Source organism: Gigantopelta aegis, chromosome 2 (genome assembly GCF_016097555.1).
Source record: "Gigantopelta aegis isolate Gae_Host chromosome 2, Gae_host_genome, whole genome shotgun sequence".
Classification (NCBI taxonomy): domain Eukaryota; kingdom Metazoa; phylum Mollusca; class Gastropoda; order Neomphalida; family Peltospiridae; genus Gigantopelta; species Gigantopelta aegis.
Window position 1 is genome coordinate 19,824,080 of NC_054700.1, and position 23,409 is coordinate 19,847,488.

General features: G+C 39.6%; 1 protein-coding gene across 2 annotated transcripts in view; it reads left to right on the forward strand.

Moving 5' to 3' along the window:
- LOC121382512 (potassium voltage-gated channel subfamily H member 7-like) overlaps window positions 1-23,409 on the forward strand; it is a 163,611-nt gene that overhangs the window by 51,732 nt on the left and 88,470 nt on the right. The gene's annotated exons all lie outside the window — the stretch shown is intronic.

A 23,409-nucleotide genomic window follows, 5' to 3' on the forward strand; every position in this document is an offset into this window, starting at 1 on the left:
AGACAAAACGAGTTTGATCGATTAACAAGCTTAAAGTCTGACTGAAGACAACCCATTGGATTCTCCACCAGAGTAGTGAAACGTGTTTCGGTTGACGTACACCTTGATTTTAATTCTACATATTACTACATATTAAAAACGCTTCTAGAGCAATCTTCGATATAAAATTTACCTTACTTTCATCAGAGAGGTTACCATGTGATATCGATCAACAAGCTATATTTGAAGACAACGCCTTATATCCTACGCCACTGAATGAAATCTTTCTCCTTTTGACGTACCACTTTCTTTTAATTTAGTTTATAGGTGTCTGTAGACTAATATTGTATTTAAACGGTATCTTCAGTTTCTTTAAATATGCTGACATGTGATATCGATCAACAAGCTATATATGAAGACATCTTGTCATAATTATTATCCGCCACTGAATTAAATCGTTCTCCTTTTGACGCACCACTTCCTTTTAATTTAGTTTATAGGTGTCTGTGGACTAATATTGTAATTAGACGGCATCTTCTGTTTCCTCAAATATGCTGACATGTGATATCGATCAACAAGCTATATATGAAGACATCTTGTCATAATTATTATCCGCCATTGAATTAAATCTTTCTCCTTTTGACGCACCATTTCATTTGAATTTAGTCTATAGGAGTTTGTAGACCAATATTGTGTTTAAACAGCAACTTCAGTTTCCTCAAATATGTCAGCGTGATATCGATCAACGAGCAATATTTGAAGACGTCTTCTCATATTCTCCAACAGTGCAGTGAAGCTTTCTCGGTTGACATGCCCCTTCATTTCAGTTTTGTTTACAGGAGTTTGTAGAGCAGTATATTCTGTTTTAACAGTATCTTTAGTTTCCTCGAATGTGGTAACATGTGATATGGATCAACGAGCAATATCTGAAGATACCGTCTCATATTCTCTGCCACTGAATTAAATCTGTCTCGTCTTGACGTAATACTTCATTTTACTTTCATTTAGGTCTTTGTAGACCAATATTGTGTTTAAACGGTATCTTCAGTTTCCTAAAATATGCTAAGATGTGATATGGATCAATGAGCTATATTTGAAGACATCTCCTGGCATTATATATATATATATATATATATATATATATATATATATATATATATATATATATATATATATAGGCAGTACTAAACCAAATGACTTCTGGCTGGGTCAAAGTTCGAGGGGCACCCAACCTTTGATAGAGCAGTTAACACCACAAGTCCTGTGATTGGTGATAAATGGGAGTGTGTTGGTTGTAAAAAGGTTTCATCTGGGCAAAACAAAAATGTATCGAATTTTATTTCATCTAGTACCACTGTGTCAAGTAGCCTTGTGCTTGAAACATGTATGGGGTAAATGTAAAAAAAAAAAAAGGTACTCATAGGGTAATCATAGACGCTACCCGTTATCTCTGAAATGAGCAGCTCGACCCCCAAAGTTTTCTGATTCACTTTAAGTGTGAGGGGTGTTAGTATTTATATCCGCGGTGTATATCTCGATTGATATGCAGCAGGTAGGAGCTTTAGCCACATATGTTACTATTGTCGTCTATGGGATTTGATTTGGTGATATACACCCTGTACATTTATTTACGCATTCACCTTATTCTGACACCCAAAATTCAATATATATTTCGTTCTGAGGTGTCGTTAAACATTCATTCATTCATTCATTCATTCATTCATTCATTTGTATATATACATGTACTACTACTGAACATGTTGTCGATTGACCCACCCTTTGATCTATGATTTAGGCGCATATAGATCCACTAAGATTTCATTTTCATTTCATTTATTTTCCTGCTTATATCCTGGTTCAAGCACACTGTCCTGGGCACACACCTCTGCTATCAGGACTGTCTGTCCGGGACAGTGGGTTAGTTGTTAGTGGTTAGTGAGGGTGTATTGGCTTTACACCTACCCACTGAGTCGTTAAAACTCGGTCTGGGTGGGAGCCGGGAGCTGCGAACCATGTACCTACCAGCTTTATGTCCGATGGCTTAACCACGACGCCAACAAGGCCAGTTCCACTGAGACATATGTATTTAAATACCAACAGGTATTAATCTCTGAGTCATTATGTAACTTTTCACAGCATCCTTGTATTATTTAGACAATCATGCGGTGTTTAACTACATGCACACACTCTGTTACCTAACACGCAAATAAAAGATCCCTTGCTGCTAATCGGAAAGAGTAGCCCATGTAGTGGCGACAGCGGGTTTCCTCTCAAAATCTGTGTGGTCCTTAACCATATGTCTGACGCCATATAACCGTAAATAAAATGTGTTCAGTGCGTCGTTAAATAAAACATTTTTTTTTTCTGTTACCTAACAGTGGACGGGATGTAGCCCAGTAGTAAAGCGTTCGCTTGATGCGCGGTCGGTCTAGGATTGATCCCCGTCGGTGGACCCATTTGGCTATTTCTCGTTCCAGCCAGTGCTCCACAACTGGTGTAATAAAGGCCGTGGTATGTACTATCCTGTCTGTGGGATGGTGCACATAAAAGATACCTGCGTGGCCCGTAACCATATGTCTGACGCCATATAACCGTAAATAAAATATGTTGAGTGCGCCATTAAATAAAACATTTTCTTCCCTCTGTTACCTAACATGAACGCCAGACGAATCTATTAATAAAGTGAACGCTTGAAACTGACAGGAAGCAAGATTCAATTTGCATGCAAAATACGCCAAACGGTTTTTGATTATCAATTACATAATCCGTAATATATTACATCTGTCTCAAAAACTTAACATTCCAACGTTTCGTTTAAAAAAAACTTTGAACTTCCTCAAGGTAATGAAATAACAAAGTGCAACGAGCCTAAAAACAAACACCAACTTTTGCTTTTCAACTTAAAGAGACCGGCCTCGGTGGCGTCGTGGTTAGGCCATCGGTCTACAGGCTGGTAGGTACTGGGTTCGGATCCCAGTCGAGGCATGGGATTTTTAATCCAGATACTGACTCCAAACCCTGAGTGAGTGCTCCGCATGGCTCAATGGGTAGGTGTAAACCACTTGCACCGACCAGTGATCCATAACTGGTTCAACAAAGGCCATGGTTTGTGCTATCCTGCATGTGGGAAGCGCAAATAAAGATCCCTTGCTGCTAATCGGAAAGAGTAGCCCATGTAGTGGCGACAGCGGGTTTCCTCTCAAAATCTGTTCTTAACCATATGTCTGACGCCATATAACCGTAAATAAAATGTGTTGAGTGCGTCGTTAAATAAAACATTTCTTTTTGAGTGATTTAAAACATTTACTAGCCATGATTAAAAATCCGCTAGCCCTACTTTACTTTAAGTTAATACAATTTTACTAAATAATAGTAATAATCAGAAATGCCAACTAAAGAGGGAGACATAGCTTAAAAACACTAACATTGGGGGTTAGGGTAGGGGCAGGATATTCATATTTACAAATAGACTTAACTTTTATTCCCCCCCCCCCCCCCCCCCCCACTTCCCCCTTTCCTTTTACTCTTTTGAATTCCATCTCATTTCTTCCCGATCTGGCAACTCCTACTATCTTTCAACTTCGTTCGCTCCACCTCCACATCCCAGTCCTTGTCTCTCCAACCGCGAGAGGTCTCTTGTGGCTATCCGTGCCACACACGTTTTCCATTCCAATATTTATTTACAGTATCGAGCATGTCTGTCCCGGGTCCGGTCTCTGGATAGCCAGTGGTCTGACCCGGGACAGAAATATTAGGGCAATTTTGAACCTTACGGCCAAAAGAAAATTTAATGGGACTTTATCAATTTATTTGCGCAATCAAAAAAATAAAATATAACTTACTTTTATTTTTAAATTTTAAAAAATTTGGCGCTTTTAGGCTGGGCTTTCTAAAAAGAATCACCGTAAATATTTAACCTTAAGCCCTAATGGTGGACGCGGGTTGGAGGTTGGTAGGAAAGGTTTGGTTCCGCACACCTGTCATTCCCCATCAGCTTTTAGTTGTGGGCTTAGTCTGACCGCTTCGGAGATATTTGACAATTTTGTTTCTTTCTAGCCGTCGGGCATGGTAATAGTAGTTATTTACTAGCCCAACACTGAATATCACTAGCCATGGGAGTGAGCTACCATATTCTAGAAGCCCTGATATAAGTGGTTGAGTATTGCTTCACACTTTCAGACATTTGCTTCCAGAATGAAATTTGAGAAGCAGACATTACAGACAATTTAACAAAATGAATTGTGAACCTACACACTACGCGCCGTATGTCTACTATCACAAACTTGGAACATTCTAACATGGCAGTTATTGCCATAACATCATCCCATGATATTAAATGCCAAAGCGATAGTACTGTGTATCTGCACATTGGGCATCTGTAACCGAAACACCATCTGTAACCGGCAACAATATAGCATTGCCGCGAAAGACTTTTAAATATCTAATATATGTATAGAGATACTGGCATTAAACAGTTTTCTGTTTCAACAACCACAATAGTGTATGTATTACTTTTGTGCACTCATATGTGTGTGTGTGTGTGTGTGTGTGTGTGTGTGTGCATGCGTGCTGTGCGTATGTTTGTGAATGCAACGCTGTATAACATTCTGTCTGTCCGTCTCTCTCTCCCTCTCTCTCTCTCTCTCTCTCTCTCTCTCTCTCTCTCTCTCTCTCTCGTTTCGATCTATTTGTCTCTATTTCCTTATCAGTCCCCCCTCTCTCTCCGTCTCTGTCTCTCTCTGTCTCTCCCCTCTCTCTCTCTCTCTCTCTCTCTCTCTCTCTCTCTCTCTCTCTCTCTCTCTCTCTCTCTCTCTCTCTCTCTCCATCCCTCCCTCCCTACCTCCCTCCATCTCTTAGATGTGTATATGTTTGAACATGTTAAGAATACCAGACTCTGTCACCTCGTATAATTGGTGTGTTTCAGCTGGTCTCTGTGTTCTTGATCGTTGGTAACATAATGTTTATAGTGATCTCCCGCACGCGCTGGTTCCCGCCATTCCACATGCCCACGGCTGGACTTGGCACAGCAGATCATCTCGTAACAGGAATGCTAATATATACATTGTTAAACATCATCGGTGTATTTATCTTCCCCATTCTCTCCTTCTTGTTTCCTTTTTCCGGCTAGTCAAAGGTGGAGCCATAACATAGTTTAGGGAGGAGACTAAGGGCAAACGGGCACTCCCTGAAAAGTCAGTTTCAATAAAAACTGTAAAGAACATACTGAAAAAGTCATTTCAATAAAAATTGTAAAGAACATACTGCAAAAAAGAGCACTTGTTTTTTTTTGGATCCACCTTCTCTCTCTTTCTCTGTATCTGTCTGTCTGTCTGTCTCTGTCTCTCTCTGTCTCTGTCTCTCTCTCTCCTCTCTCTCTCTCTCTCTCTCTCTCTCTCTCTCTCTCTCTCTCTCTCTCTCTCTCTCTCTCTCTCTCTCTCTCTCTCTTCCCCATACTCCTTCATATCCTTGTTTCAGTAAACTGCTCTTTATTCTGGCATCTTTTCCCCCTGCCTTTCTTTCATTCGTATTTCTTCCCCTCCCCAATTCCCGTTAGTTGTTATTTATCCTAGCGGGGCGTAGCTAGTGGTAAAGCTCTCGCCTTATGCACGGTCATTGTAGGATTAATTCCCGTCGGTGGGCCCACTGAGCTAGTTCTCGTTCCATGGTATATACTATTCTGTCTGTGCGATGCTCCATATAAAAATTCGATACTAACCGAAAAATGTAGCGGGTTTCCAAAAACTTTGTCTCGGATCAAAATTACCAAATGGTTGACATCCAGTAGCCGATGGTTAATCAATCACTGTGCACTTGTGGTGTCATTAAAGGGACATTCCCGAGTTTGATGCATTGTAAGATGTTTCTCTTAAAGGGACATTCCCGAGTTTGCTGCATTGTAAGATGTTTCTCTTAAAGGGACATTCCCGAGTTTACTGCATTGTAAGATGTTTCTCTTAAAGGGACATTCCCGAGTTCACTGCGTTGTAAGATGTTTCCGACTAATAAAATATTTCTACGATTAAACTTCCATATTAAATATATTTTCTTGTTTAGAATATCAGTGTCTGTATATTCAGTGTGTTGCTGGTCGTCTTAATATTTGTAAGAAGCCCAAACTGAAATATGTCTTCAAATAATTTCGTACGTACGAAATGTTTTTTTTTTAAGAACTAAAGTAAAATGTCACCTAGTACACATATTAGAACGACCAGAAACACGTTTGATATACAGCCACTAATATTTTATGTAGAAAAATATATTTGATATGTAATTACAATCGTTAAAAAGTCTCTGTTAGTCGATAACATCTTTAAAATTGCAGCAAACTCAGGAATGTTCCTTTAAACAAAACAAACTTTAACTTTTCCTTCCTGTGTGGGTATGCATTTGGGTATTTTCCCCTTCTAAGCAGAGTTATACGTCTGGTATATCAACAGCCGCAGTAGACAGACATATATTTGATTAAAGTCTTACCAGGTATGTGCCCGTTTGAGGCAAGTAAAATAGTCCTTGCCGTTAATTAAGAGTAACCTATATGGATGCGACTGCAGCTGGGTCCTTGGCACATTTTCTGTACATGGTGTTGCAAGTGACAACGTTATATACTCGAGAGCCTCCCTAATTGGGTGCATCCATTTTGTCGTGCATCCTCTGGTTTGTTAAGTTCTCTTATTTATTTAAAATCTCGTTCAGTTGGCGACACACACGTCATTAACATTCACCTTCATTACAAAAAAAAAAAAATACAAGAAAAAAACAACCAACAAAAAACCCAAAAACATAAAAGAAATCATAGAAGATAAATTAGCTTCCACAAGTTCATGGAAGTGGAATAAATCGTAAAATGCTGGAGAAAGAAAGAAAGAAAGACATGTTTTATTGACGCACTCAACACATTTTATTTACGGTTATATGGCGTCAGACATATGGTTACAGTCCACACAGAGGAAACCCGCTGTCGCCACTACATAGGCTACTCTCCGATTAGCAGCAAGGGATCTTTTATATTCACCATCCTGAAATGCTGGAGAAGCACAGTTCCTAGGCGCGGATCTAAGATTTTTAACAGAGGGTGGTATGGGTGGGGTGGGTGGGGTGGTGGCGCTGTAATGTAGTACATTGGCATTGATAAGCAAAACTTTCCACCTAATATGAAGACAAAATTAATTAATTGGCAAAAAAAAAATTAAAAGAAAGAAAGATAAAAGATTGGTTCGTTTTATCCAAGTGATCAGACTAAGATAGCAGGCGCATGCGCAGATAATTTTGTATCCCGAGTACTCTGCCATCCTAGAGCTAGACGGACATTTGACTTGGACGTTTTTAACATGCTCCTATACCACGAAGGTTTCGAGCATCGGACATTTGAACTGCTATGATCACTCTCTCATAACCGTCCAACTGTCAGTCTAGCTTTCGAACAGCAGAGTATCTGAGTTAAAAGTTGTGCAGTGGGGTGTCTTAACTGTGGAAAGCGAAAGATTAAGGGGGTCGGGTCATGCCACCAAAAACCCTCCTCTGAACTCGCGCCTGGTTGGCTCTTCCAAAGAGCATTGTTTGATTGTCAGCGTCTTCTCACAAAAACAAAAGAAAGATTTATGGTAAAGAGCTCAGGGATATATAGTCAGTCATTGGACACGTGTCTAGAATGGATTGAAACATTGCACACCAAATGAAAACCCTCGTCGCTTGCCATAACTCGATAAACACAGCATGTCTTCAGCTTAAATTTGCCATAACTCATTCACTCAAATAATTACTACATTTCTATCACTCAATTTGCGTATATCATATCTTTAAGTACCGTGGTTATTGCGTTTGCACCTTTTGCACTTCCGTGAAAAGAAAGAAAGAAATGTTTTATTTAACGACGCACTCAACACATTTTATTTACGGTTATATGGCGTCAGACATATGGTTAAGGACCACACAGATTTTGAGAGGAAACTCGCTGTCGCTACTACATGGGCTACTCTTTCAGCAGCAAGGGATCTTTTATTTACGACTCCCACAGGCAGGATAGCACAAACCATGGCCTTTGTTGAACCAGTTACGGATCACTGGTCGGTGCAAGTGTTTTACACCTACCCACTGAGCCTTGCGGAGCACTCATCAGGGTTTGGAGTCAGTATCTGGATTAAAAATCCCATGCCTCGACTGGGATCCGAAGCCACTACCTACCAGCCTGTAGACCGATGGCCTAACCATGACGACACCGAAGCCGGTCACTTCCGTAGAAGACTTACTATTAAAATAGCTGACGTATTTCAACTTAACGATGATTCAGTAGACCTACATTTATTTACAATGTAAGTAGCCAACAGCCGCGAATCCAGGTACACAATAATTTACATTTTATGCTCGACATAGTTCAGCAGTAACTGATTAGCAAGCATTGCCAGCGGTGACGTATTAATGACGTCAACAATGCTATGACGTTTCAGTGTCGCATTAACGAAACAATAGGTTTGCGAAAAGGAGGAAGAAGTGTTCCAAAGCTTGGTAAGTTATTTGCTTTACTGTTTGGCATCTAACATAATATAAGCTCCAGTGACGGATCCAGAAAATCCATTTGAGGTGTGTGTGTGTGTGTGTGTGTGTGTGTGTGTGTGTGTGTGTGTGTGTGTGTGTGTGTGTGTGAGTGTGTTCCAATGGCATGTGGTTAAAGGCCACAAACGAACCCGAAGGGATTCCTCGGGTTCTCTGTGGTTATTTCATAAAGCACTGAAAATTAAATTCCCATATGGTTTAAGGATATTAAAAAAACCCATTGTCTTAAAGGAAGACACGATCTTCACGTGTATGTTGAAAATCGTGGTGTGCGCGGTATTGCCTGTTGGAGAGTACACATATATGCCAATGGACACCTTTCAGATACTGGGCAAGAGTATCAAATATGGCAGCATGCGCATTCTTGCCTCGTTCTCCATCCTTGCTCCCTCTCTGCACTCTGTAGCTAGCTGGGGGAGGGAGGTGGTGGTGGCACGGAGATCACTCCCCCCCAACCCCCCCCCCACCCCCCACCCCCCGAAAAAATGTCAATTTACTGGTTATTGATATTGACGTTTGGTTGCAAAATGTTGGGTTTTTTTTTTTTTGGGGGGGGGGGGGGGGATTTTTTGCTTTGTTTTGTTGTTGTTTTTTGACACTGATAACAAATATTTGACATATTAATCACTAATACACTGACTACAGGACGAAACCCGTCACCATCTACGTATTTAACCGGAACATTACCGCGAGTGGGTGCTGTCGGGTTTCTTCCTGTAGTGTGTATTAGTGGATAGGTTGTGAAATATTTGTTTTAGGCGAACTCGAAAAATTAACAATGTAAAGGGTGATTGTTGTATTAGAGCGGGAATCTTTGACTACCCGATGGTAGGCAGCTACTCCGTGTTTTTGCAAGAGAGATATCTGACTGACAGAGCGATCATAACTGTCCAAATGTCCGTTTAGTTCTCGATCAGAATAGTACTCGGAATAATATAGAGTATGATAAAATGAATGTCATTTTCGCCATCGGATCCCACGAGCCAGTACTTTCTACTGGTTTGACTAAATGATTAAGATATATATATATTTCCCTATCTTCTTCCGGCAATAACTATCCGAATGAGATAATGGCTGAATTTGTCACCTTGAATACTAATGGAATGTCGTGGAATTAGTTTCCAATATGGTGGTTGCATGTAGAGCGACTTGTTCGTGTTGGACATTAAATCAGTTCCTGTCACAGTAGGATCTAACAAAGTGCCAATAACGACTAATATTAAATCACATGTTCGTGGACCGTATAGTCTTAACACCATGCTCTTAATTGTGAATATTACATCCATGTTTTTAATGGTAATATCTTGTACAGAATTGCTTATATATGAAAATGTTGAAACGTTTTTCAGCGCAATACCTTCATAGTGGTTGAATACGAATCAACAATATAAATTTATATTTGGTACAGTCAAAAAAAGAAAAAAGATTAAATAATATGTTTTAAAAACTGAGAAAAAAAGAGAAAAAACCCGACCTCCTTTCCCACCCACCCACCCACACATTCAAGGGTGGGGGTAATCAAGGGGGACAAATAGGTTTATAGGTTTATATAAACTCTTCCCTACAAATACTGAATTTCATCGGCTTTTATGGCGTAGTGGCTGAGCCATCAGTTTAAAGGCGCAAACCATAGTTTCAACCTGTAAAATGGACACTAAGTTTGGTTAAGTCACAAACCTGTAACACATTTAGATAACGTTACAATGGACACTAAGTTTGGTTAAGTCACAAACCTGTAACACATTTGGATAACGTTACAATGGACACTAAGTTTGGTTAAGTCACAAACCTGTAACACATTTAGATAACGTTACAATGGACACTAAGTTTGGTTAAGTCACAAACCTGTAACACATTTGGATAACGTTACAATGGACACTAAGTTTGGTTAAGTCACAAACCTGTAACACATTTGGATAACGTTACAATGGACACTAAGTTTGGTTAAGTCACAAACCTGTAACACATTTGGATAACGTTACAATGGACACTAAGTTTGGTTAAGTCACAAACCTGTAACACATTATAATAACGTTGCAAGAGTGAAACATGAGTCTGAGAAGTTGAAACGGTGAAACACCGTTAAAAATAGACTAAAACTCGACTCCATAATTATTACTTTTCAGACGCACGTGCGTTTAAAAAAAAAATATATATATAAAAATGCATTTTGTGGTAGTAGAAACACCAGAATGACCAGAAAAAACTTCGGTTGTACTGAAATGGATAATCTAAACCATAAAATATAAGTAAAGTTTGATTTGAGTGATCATAAACAGCTCTAATAGTGAACAATATGCCTTAGTGTTTAAAAACTAGGGTATGTCCCTGGTAGGCGAATAGTTCATGTCCATATACAGGCCTTAGTAAATATTAATGGATGTGTGTACGAAACGTGCATACTTTTTATACTATTAATAAAACAAAATTCAATCCAACCTCTAATATATATAATCATATACTCAACAAAATAAATTAGGAGCTAGTAGACCTTTTGGTCAGTTTTTGCTAGTGTTATATATATATATATATATATAGAATACTAAATGAGCTTACCTGTCATACCATTTTTATGAAATGAGTGAACAGTTTTGGTATTTGACGAGTTTCATACAAATGGTATAACAGACACGCGAGTATAGTATTTTATTTATTACAAACCAACTGCAAACAAGCCGCAACGCAGAAGTAAACAGATGTCGAGACCTCCTATACATTATATTTCTATGAATTGGGTCAGCAAGCGATCTACGTCACGCTCACGTCACGCCAATATTACACTAATTAAATATTGAGTGACATGAGCAATATCTTACACTGGTGTGCAGTACTATGCTATAATTAGCAGGTGTTTATCACAGAATGAGTGAATGTTTGACGACACACGGGCACAAAAATACACATCGGCTATTGGGTGTGTTTATCACAGATACCGTAAATCCTTAAATAGAGGCCTGCCTCGATTAGACGCCGGGTCTTACAGCATCACGACAAACGAAATAGAGGCCTGCTTTGAATAGAAGTCTGCCTGCTATAAAGGCCACCTTCTGCTACTGTAGCTTTGTCAGGTTAATGGTCACATTATACTCCTCATTCCCTTTGCCTGACGTCAAAAGTTAATATAAAAACATAGTGAGAATAACAGGGAAGAAGAAGCTAGGTGTGCAAACCTACATTAGAAGATGTTACAAAAAGGTTTACATTAAAAGATGTTAGAAAGGTTTGCATGAAAAAAAATAGAAGGCTGTCTTGTATAGAGATCTGCCTTGAAAAGAGGCCCGCTCTTGGAGCGACGCGAAAACAATAGAAGCCTGCCTTGTATAGAGACCTGTCTTGGAGTGACGCGAAATTTGTTTTTAAAAATAGAAGCCTAGGCTTCCATTCAAGGATTTACGGTAATTGCTAATCAATGTTTGAGTAAATTGTGACCAATGATGCGTGCTTTACATGCTTTGTAAAATCCCAAACACATGCACTTTACACCATATATTATTAATATTATTATAAAGACAAATTCCGAAAATATCTACATTGTGTACTTCCCGATAATTAATTTATTTTCTTGAGTATATTTAGTATATTTAAGGACAATTCAGCTGAACAGATCAGGCCTTTAGTAAGAGCCACTATGGGCAACCTAGGGAAACACCTCAGCACCTACTAGGTCCCAATAACGAGTTACTTTCGGCATACTAAGTTAAACAAATATATGTAATACCCTCTTTTATTTTCGGCGGACCGTTAAAAAATGCGCCCAATGTCAGTCATTCAAATCCCTTTGGCATTAATCCTACGGGACATTACAAAATACATAGCACCCAAACCAATCCTCCGCCTGTTACCGGCCCCGCTCGGACTGTTGATGCTATCTTGCATCTGCCAGCGCAGGCGGTCTACTCTCCCATACACCTCAACTCTTTCCTGTCCTGGACGGAGGAGCCGGCCGAGGCCGGCACCTGCGCCCATAACAGGAGTGCACTACAAACGCTTGTGCGCGTAAAACCCTCTGACCTGACCTGACAATTGTTCTAAACTATTTCCCCGTGTAATCTATTCAATGCAACTATAGTGATCACCATATGAACGTCTGAAGGCGGTACACAATAGGTATACGTCTATAAATGCACTACACAATCACAATTTAGCTGAATTGAGTTGCAGATGATATTTCCTCTTTAAAGACGCTGTCTGTCCTTAGTCTGCTGCCGTACAGATTGTATTCCGACAGACAAAACCCATTTACCGAATGGAGTTACATAGTGAATGGCAGCTACTCGTTTCCCCCATCCCCTCACCCCTCCCCCTCCCCCCTCTCTCTCTCTCTCTCTCTCTCTCTCTGTCTCTCTCTCAATCTTTCTGTATGCTCTCTTGTCTCTCTCTCTCTCTCTCTCTCTCTCTCTCTCTCTCTCTCTCTCTCTCTCTCTCTCTCTCTCTCTCTCTCTCTCTCTCTCTCTCTCTCTCTCTCTCTCTCTGTCTGTCTCTGTCTCTCTCTCTCTCTCTCTCTCTCTCTCTCTCTCTCTCTCTCTCCTCTCCTCTCTCTCTCCTCGCTCCTCTCTCTCTCCTCGATCTAACAAAGGGGAGAAAAAAGAATCCTCTCTCTCTCGAACTGTGTGTGTGTGTTATGTGTGTGTCCTCTCTCTCTCTCCCTCTCGCTCTTCCTCTCGCTCTCCCTCTCGCTCTCCCTCTCTACTACAGACATTAGGACCGACGACCAAGAAATACATTCGATATAAACAGACTGATAAATTCTAACCAAGACAATGTGTTTAGTATGAAATTTTAGTCGTTAGTCGTTAAAAGTCTTTATTGGTCGGACACATTTCACTGTGGCAACAAACCAAGGACAGGACTCTTTATGAAGGAGGTATCATATTTTAACGCTCGGGTATACGGTGGTGTATAACAAGGTGTTGGTCATAGGCGTACGGGCTCTCATTTTCGTAGGAAGGCAGGCTGGTTTTTGCACGAAAATGCCCGCATCTGAACAACCACGTTTTTTCTTCTTTTCTTCATATTAGCATTACTGCCAAAAGGCTATATAGGGTTGGAAACGAATCACTACGCATTTTTACACGAATTACAACTAAATTTGCGCATAGAATGATGGAAATATATGGGAAAACGCTTCAGGTTAGCACATTTTCCCCGAATATCTCTATCGTTTTTGCCCGAATTTGAAGATTTTGTCCAGCACTAGGAGGAAGTTGATCTATGGTGTTGGTGTCCCTTAAATTATTTCTGCTAGGATACTTGACATTTCACTTCAAATAACATGGTGTTGATGTCTCCTAAATTATTTATAGTAGCATACTTTAGATTTTACTTAACTGTAGTGTGTAACAAGATGTTGGTAATCCCCTAAATTATTTCAACTAGTATATTTTACAGTTCACTTTACAGTAGTCTATGAAAAGGTGTTGGTGTCCCCTAAATCATTTTGACTAGCATACTTTACATTTCACTTTACAAACAGTCGGAAGTAAACCAAATAAATAAATAAATAATAAAACACGTTCAATGGAGCCGGAAATTAAATTTACCTCATAAATGCCAATCACCGTCTGCATGTGCGAGAGATTTATGTGCGAAAACACACCAGTCCGGGTCTAAAATACGGACCAGAAATCGCTACTTGAGAATATAATACCGTACATTCACGTAATATTCTACGCATACTGGCCTTGGTAGCACAACGGTTTAGCAGTTCATTATTTTGTTTTGCAACTTGTTTTTGTACTTATATCCAATTAAAATTCAAACACGCTGTCCTGGGTATAAATGTCCACTGCATGGGATGTCTTTCGTCAGAGAGTGGGCCCCCGCCCCGGAGTTGGTCACTAGCGAAGTCAGAGGCTAAATCCGGGGTGGGCGTGCCTGAACCCTTGTGGATATGGGCACATAAATAGAGTTCCCATTCCCATTCCCATTCAGAGAGTGGGTTATGGTTAGTTGTTAGTGAAAAAGAATTGTTGGTTTATTGGCCTTACACCTATCCACTGAGCCGTTAAACTCGCTGTGTGTCTGAGCCGATGTCAGGATGCGAACTCAGTACCTATCAGTCTGATGGCTTAACTGGTCACTAAACCACCGAAGTTGTAGGCCTACTTGTTCCCGCTCTTGGCGAGGTTGTTATCTATCGGTATTAATATTGGTAGATACTGGGTTCGAAACCCGACACCGGGATTCACCGAGAGCGAGGTTTAAGACTTGTTGAAGAGATGTAAGACAGCTACACTGACCTCTCTTTCACCGGCTAACAGCTAAGTATTAAGTTGTGTGCCCAGGACAACGTACTGGAACCTTAACTGAAGAGGGGGCTGGACGTAACCCAGTGATACAGCGCTCGCTATATGCGCGGTCGGTGTGGAATCGATTCCCGTCGGTGGGCCCATTGGGCTATTTCTCGTTCCAGCCAGTGCACCACGACTGGTATATCACAGGTTGTGGTATGTGTTATCCTGCCTGTGGGATGGTGCATATAAAATCATTTTCTATTAATGGACATTGTAGCGAGTCTCCTCTATAAGACTGTACATCAAAATTACCATACGAGTGACATCCAATAGCCGATGATTGGTAACTCAATGTGCTCTAGTGGTGTCGATAAACAAAACAAACTTTAACTATGATTTGGTAGTCACGCGGCTTGACTTAAAACATGCCCTGTGTGTACGTTCTTCTTCAGCTAACGCTCGATACCAAAGGCCGATTTGTAAATGCTTTTAAACAGCTGGCGTCAGCTAACAATTATCAACTTTGTCCCCAGAATTATGGTAAGTAGTTTTCGGGACCAGTTAAATGCATATAAAATTTACTGAGATCTTGCCTTTAAAACTCATTCTAGTTGCAACGTGTACAAGTTCAGTTCGATTTAATGTTTTCGTGTTTCTCTTCGGTTAAGAAAGAAAGAAATGTTTTATTTAACGATGCACTAAACACATGTTATTTACGGTTATATGGCGTCAGACATATGGTTAAACACCACACGGATATTGAGAGAGGAAACCCGCTGTCGCCTCTTCATGGGCTATTCTTTTCGATTAGTAGTAAGGGATCTTTTATATGCACTATCCCACAGACAGGGAAGTACATACCAAATCACAGAGTTCCGTGTCAGATGAAGGTACACAGGCAATTATTTACAGATTAAAAGCAGTTGCGACTCTTCATTGGTATTGATATGTGACAATGATTCTTGGTTCACAAACTATTATATATTGTTATATTAATACACATGTTTACTATACAGTTATGTTGTATACCCATAGGTGGAAACCAACACACAGTACCTCAAAAAGAAAAGAAAGAAAGAGGAAAATAAGGGTTGCTGATTAAATATTCATCAAAACTCTTAAATGTCATGTGACTCCACTCCCCATCCCATTTTTGTGCAGGTAGATTTATTATGAGGTGCCAAATTTTTTCTTTTTTTGATGTACGTCCTGGGTGTGCTAATATGCTGCTTATATCAGTTTCATCAGAAAATGTTAACACTTCGGCAATGGGAATATATTTGGTTCAACAGGACCTGTAGTGGGTCAATTACGGTACGATCAGTTCCTCGTTCCATGAAGTGATCTTACAGCTACGATCACCTTAAGTGCAGTAGGCAGTTATGCATTTAAAGGTACTGTGTCAATGTTGAAAATACAATATTGCGTTATTTTCACATGTATTTGTAATAAATACAAGTTAATCGATCCCACACATAATCTTTCCATAATCAACACTAGAATAATAATTTTAAAAAGTCTTGCACTGGACGACAAGAGGGATTTCCCGAACAATGAGTGGTTAAATATAGCATGGCCACCATATTTGCTTCTTTTGTTAGATGACCGCAAAGAATTCTGGGTAAACGTAATGTGTTGAATGTGTATGCATAAAACAGTGACGTCACTAGTTAATGCACGTGAAACACTCTCAAGATCCCTCGCCCCACCTAAAATATATTTGTTTTGCTAGTAAATAGAATCAATATTTTATAGGCATATCGATGAAGGTATAAACTGTATATTTCAAAGCAGAAATTAATAAATATGTTTGGCGCAAACGTCCATTATTGCAACTTTGACAAAGCAGCTTTAAAGGGACATGCCTGAGTTTGCTGCATTGTAAGATGTTTCCGACTAATAAAATAGTTCTACAATTAAACTTGCATATTAAATATATTTTCTGGTATAGAATACCAGTGTCTGTATATTCAATGTGTTCCTGGTCGTCTTAATATTTGTTAGAAGCCTAAACTGGATTTTGTCTTCAATTTAACCTAGTACAAATATTAGAACGATCAGAAACACGTTTAATGTACAGCCACTAATATTTTATGTAGAAAAATATATTTGATATGTAAAATTACAATCGTTAAAAAGTCTTTGTTGATCAATAACATCTTTAAAATTGCAGGAAACTCAGGAATGTCCCTTTAAGGTAGAACGGGCCCAGACCTTTAATGTCTCATTATGGAGGTATAAGGCCACTACTCTATCTTCGCTTCTCTACCACCGATAGAAATAACCATTAACCTTTATTCTGGACAGATATCCCACATAACCAACGTGCAACACTATTCATCACATATTTGAAACACGTTTCGTGGCCGCGCGACCAATTACCCTTCAAAAGGTCCTTTTGTCTTATGGTCCATGGGATGACTCAATTTCAATTTAGGTCGCCTAATTTGAAAGCTAGTTGTGGGCCTAAATCAAATTCTGTGCTGAGAAATGGACTGATCAAATGCATAGACAAAACTGGCTGAATACAATCTAATTTCGACCATCACCGATAGTGTAATTTTAGTGGCTGTTCGAGTGTTGAGTCGTCTTCCAACGAGCTAGAATTTCGAGCCAAATTACCTATCTGTGGCGACCCGCGGGCGACTCCAGTCGCAAACAGAGACGGAGATGGATTCGTGGGCACGCTGTTAATTCCCATTCCAGGGCTTGATTGGCTTGTTATTTCCGAACAGTTTTGTTGTTGTGAAAATTGAAAAATATAAATAATACACCGACCAATCGGGCGATTTCGCAATCATATGAGTGCGACGGGATGGGCGGGAGGGGCGGGTATGAGGGGTGGGGGCAATTCCAGAAGATAAAGAAGATGAAAAAAGTCGGGGGCGTGTTCGACAGGTTTGTGCGTATTCCACAGATTTTACGCTATCGCCAACTGAAATCGCCGGACGATGATGGCAATTCATTTTGGGGCTAATATTCAATTACGACCCATGCGCGCTTTTGTGGGCCGACAACATAGCTGCCTGCCTATGACAAACGTCGGTGCATAGTGCGAGAGGAAACCCGCTGCCGCCACGTGTAGAATCTGAATCACAAAACCGTTTAGTTTAATAATTTATCTTTATTGGATGCTTATGACCGAGCCATTCAGATTTATATCTTTGTAAGACGTTTATTACAAAACCGTTAAGCTTCATACCTGCATAGTTCGTTTATGACAAAACCGTCACCTTCCATACCTTCATAGGACGTTTATGACAAAAGCGTTAGGTTTCATATCTTCTAAGGACGTTTATGACAGAAACGTTAAGTTTCACATCTTCTAAGGACGTTTATTACAAAACCGTTAAGTTTCACATCTTCTTCTGACGTTTATTACAAAAAGGTTAGGTTTCATATCTTCTAAGGACGTTTATGATAAAACCGATAAGTTTCACGTTTTCTTTCGACGTTTATTACAAAACTATTACGTTTCAGGGTGTATACTACCAAATCAAATCCCATAGACGACAATAGTAACATATGTGGCTAAAACTCCTACCTGTAACGTATCAACCGACATAAACGCCACGGATATAAATACTACCACCCCTTACACTTAAAGTGAATCAGAAAAAAATGGGGGTCAAGCTGCTCGTTTCTGAGATAACGGGTAGCGTCTATGACTACCCTAGTTTCGCACAAAATTCGAGTACTTTTTTTTACAGGTACCCCATACATGTTTCAAGCACAAGGCTACTTGACACATTGGTACTAGATGAAATAAAATTGCAAATTTTTTTTACCCAGATGAAACTATTATTTTTTACAACCAACACACTCACATTTATAACCAATCACAGGACTTGGGGTGTTCACTTCTCTATCAAAAGTTCGGTGCACCTCGAACTTTGACCTAGCCGGAAGTTATTTGGTTTAGTACTACCTTCACATCTGCATAGGACGATTAAAAGAAAACAGTTAAATTTCATATCTTTATATGACGATTATGATAAAACCATTAAGTTTTTTGTCGTTGAACGTATGGTCCCAACTCACTGTCAGCAAACGGGTGTTACATTTCATAACATGAGAATTAACAAATTGTAACCTTTTTTAAGGCAATACAAATCGTTCTGTCCCGGATCAGGCTTCTGGCTATCGAGAGACGGGATCCGGGACAGACATGCCCGAAACCTTAGTAGTACAGGAGCATGTTAAAATATATCGCACTCGCACTCACATTACAAATCGTGACAAAATCGTAGCGATTTAAATGTATATGTTGTGTTTCTTATTACAAATAAAGTTAAAGTTTGTTTTGTTTAACGACACCACTAGATCACATGGATGTATTCAAGTCAAACATTTGGTAGTTTTTACATATAGTCTTAAATATATGGTTAAGGACCACACAGATATGGAGAGAGGAAACCCGCTGTCACCACTTTTCGATTATATGCACCATCCCATAGACATGGTAGCACATACCACCGCCTTTGATCTACCAGTCGTGGTGTACTGGCGGTGCTGGGTTTGATTAAGTAAACTGGTTTGGGAGTGGCATCACATATTATTTATAAAGATGAAGACACCACCAGAGCACATTTATTAATTAATCATCGGCTATTGAATGTCAAACACTTGGTAATTTTGACATATAGTCTAAAAGAGGAAACCCGCTACATTTTTCCATTAGTAGCAAGGGATCTTTTATATGCACCATTCCACAGACCGGATAACATACCACGGCTTTTGATATTCCAGTGGTGATGCACTGGCTGTAACGAGAAATAGCCCAATGGGCCCACCGACGGGGATCGATCCTAAACCGACGGCGCATCAAGCGAGCGCTTTACCACTGGGCTACGTTACGTCCCTCTAGTACAAATAAAAACAGCAAATCGTCACTACAAATAATGTCTTCCAGTAATTAGAGAATTATAACCAGTCTAGCTACGTTTATACATGTTGCTACGCTTAAATGTCAATCAATAGTTATGTAAGTGGATTACCTATTCTTTCAATTCATCATTACTCTATCTAGTCTTCTCCTATTTTCCATTGTATTCTCTTTTTTTCTTTCTCTTTTAATGGTTGTTCCTTACCTTCTTTTGTGTAGTCCAACAATCAACTCATTACTGAAACATATTTACGTTTTCCCCTATAAGTGTTCTGTAGAACGTGATGCCATAAAAACTGTAAGTTGCTATTAAACGTTTTCACTGCTACCACTGGGTTACATGTATTTCTCGTCCCAAACCAGTGCACAACGACTGGTATATCAAAGGCCGTGGTATGTGCTATCATGTATGTGGGATGCTGCAGATAAAGGATTCCTTGGTACTAATGGAAAAATGTAGCAGGTTTCATCTCTATGACTATATCACAAAATTACCAAATTGTTGACAATCAGTAGCCAATAATTAGTAAGTAAATGAACGTGTTCTAGTGGTACCGTTAAAGGGACATTCCCGAGTTTACTGCATTGTAAGATGTTTCCGACTAATACAATATTTCTACGAGTAAACTTACATATTAAATCTATTTTCTTGTTTAGAATATCAGTGTCTGTATATTCAATGTGTTTCTGGTCACCTTAATATTTGTAAGAAGCCCAAACTGGATTTTATCTTCAAATAATTTCGTACGTACGAAAAAATATTATTTAGGAAATAAAATGAAATTTAACCTAGTACAAATATTAGAAGGATCAGAAACACGTTTAATATACAGCCACTAATATTTTATGCAGAAAAATATATTTGATATGCAATTACAGTCGTCAAAAAGTCTCTGTTAGTCGATAACATCTTTAAAATTGCAGCAAACTCGGGAATGTTCCTTTAAACAAAACAAAATTTAACTACTAAGTCCTAATGTAAGCAGTGCGCGGGGCCTGGAGCACAAATAACAGCAGGTTCCCCCTTCTCAGGATATATATTTTGCAACCCCCTCGGGGAGAGGAGAAAAAAAATGATCTGGGGAAAAATAAATGTACACATCACCGCGGGGCTCCATGAAGCGCGGGGTCCAAAGAACGTGCTACATGTGCTACTAGAATAAACCGGCTCTGAATGTACGCACGCACACACCCCCCCCCCCCCCCCCCCCCCCCCCCCCCCCCCCCACACACACCCGGAGGTTCAAACACACCTGGATTGTAATTACACTCTTTGGTTTCACTCAGAGCTATTTAAAATCATCTTCTATTGCAAAACGACACACACACACACACACACACACACACACACACACACACACACACACACACACACACACACACACACATACTACCCCCAATCCACTCGCCCACCCTAAGCATTATTGGTGTTTACCATAGTATTGTACGCGTGCGTACACGAACAACCCGCCTCACTGGATACCTTGGTCGGATCTTGACAAAACGCAATTGAAACATATACTCGTGAAAACAAATTGTGGATCGCATGAAATAAATTAGTGACAGGAAATAGTGATTACAGCCACCATCCTTTATATGAGGCAGTTAACTGTGTTATTGACATCGAATCTCACGTTTGACATCAGAGTCCGAGTAATTTGATTAACGTGCCTATAACCAATCACGGTTCAGGCACGTCCACTCCACGTCCAGACTCTGTCATGGCGGGATTTAACTCTGTCGGTCGAGCGCTCGTCTGAGGTTCTTGCGTTGCAGGATCAAACCACATCGGTGGATCCATTCAACTAATTGGGAATTTTCTCGTTCCAACCAGTGCACCACAACTGGTCAAAGGCCATGATATGTGCTTTCCTGTAGAAAAATGCATATTAAAGATCCCTTGCTACTAATGGAAAGATGTAACGGGTTTCCTCTGACTTACCAAATGTCTGACATTCAATAGCCGATGATTAATAAATCAATGTGCTCTAGTGGTGTCGTTAAACTAAACAAACTTTAACTCGCATGGGACAGAGTGATGTTTAAATTAAGAAGCAATTTCAGATTCATTTATAATAGGATGGGAAAAATATTTGTGTGTGTTAGCCAAAAGAAAACCCATGTGATATAAAATTAATTATTAAATTTAGTTAACGTATTTTTGATGGGCACGATCAAAACAATCATGTTATAACAAGAACATTTAACCCATTCAAAATAAATTATACATTTAACCAGACTCTACATTTTATACAGATATTGCGACAGTAGTTATGTCTTCTATTAGCACTGGCGCGTAGGAAGCGGAGGGGGTGGGGGGGGGGGGTGGGGTGGGGGGTGGGGGGTGGGGGCCACTTTTCAGATATTTTGCTTTATGTTTTGCTTTATAATAGTGTAAGTGTAAGTATAAAAGTGTGCCCCCCCCCCCCCCCCCCGCCCTTTTTGGCACCTTCCTACACCACTGATTAGTATCATATATAAATATATATTCTTATAGAAAAGTGCTACAGCGGTCACTTGTAAACGCTTTATGTATGCGAAATCAACAGGGTACTGTCCGGTTAAAAAGCCCGCAGCGGCTGTCAAAGATATGAAGCTTTCTTTGCTGTTTTAACTTTCAGCGATCGCGAACGTGCTATGGAAAAAAATAAACCTCAAGAACGTTAACACGCGCATTGCCACTCACTCCTTCAAACTGCTGAGCCAACAAAAATAAACCCAAAACTTTCTAACAGAAATTACAAAATAAAAGTTGTATTTATTATCATCACCGACAGACCGTGTTCCGTATCGTACCCTGTCTATAGCACTGGTCCTAGTTTGCAGTCCGTTTTGCATGGGATACAACAAAATAATACATCGAGGATTTTGCTAATCGACATCTCGTATAAACTTGTTACGACCTTCATTTAAATAACGCTGTTGAGGAGGAGATATTATTAATATGTACATATCGAATAAATGGTAGTCAGCGCCGTACCCTGATCAAAATCCTAGGGGGGGGGGGGGGGGGGACTACACTACGTTTTGTAAACAAATGAAACACTATACAAATTAAACCCCGAGATGTGTATGCTATTTTCTGGAGTAAAGAAAAGTGAGATTCTCATGGGCAACTGCCCCCACCTCCCGCACCCCCGAAGGGTACGGCCCTGGTAGTTGTCTTATTTGTTTATTCTGATATATCATTCATTCATTCATTCATTCATTCATTCACCCGTCCATTCATTTTGATAGTAGACTTTTAACGAGGCCCTATTAGTTTCACAAATTACTATTTAATCGCTATTCGACCTGGGGGATATCTTTGCGTTTGTACAAACAGAAACCGAAACCCCAACAGCATTAATGTATATTTCAGAATCTAAACATAACAGAACATAAAGTTTGTTTGTGTTGTTTTACGACACCACTAGAGCACAGTGATTTATTAATTATCGGCTGTTGGATGTCAAACATGTGGTAATTTTGACATATAGTCTTAGAAATGAAACCCGCTACATTTTTCCTTTAGTAGCAAGGGATCTGTTATATGCACCATCCCACATACAGGAGAGCATATACCACGGCATTTGATATACCAGTCGTGGTGCACTGGCTAAAACGAGAAATAGCCTAATGAGCCCGCCATAACATAATCTAGTTAACCTAACTTTAAAGGGACATTTTAACTTATAATATATAATATTAAAAAGAGAAATAATAACTTCCCCAAAACCCTAAATAAAAAACAAAAACAAAACAAAAGACAACAAAAAGACA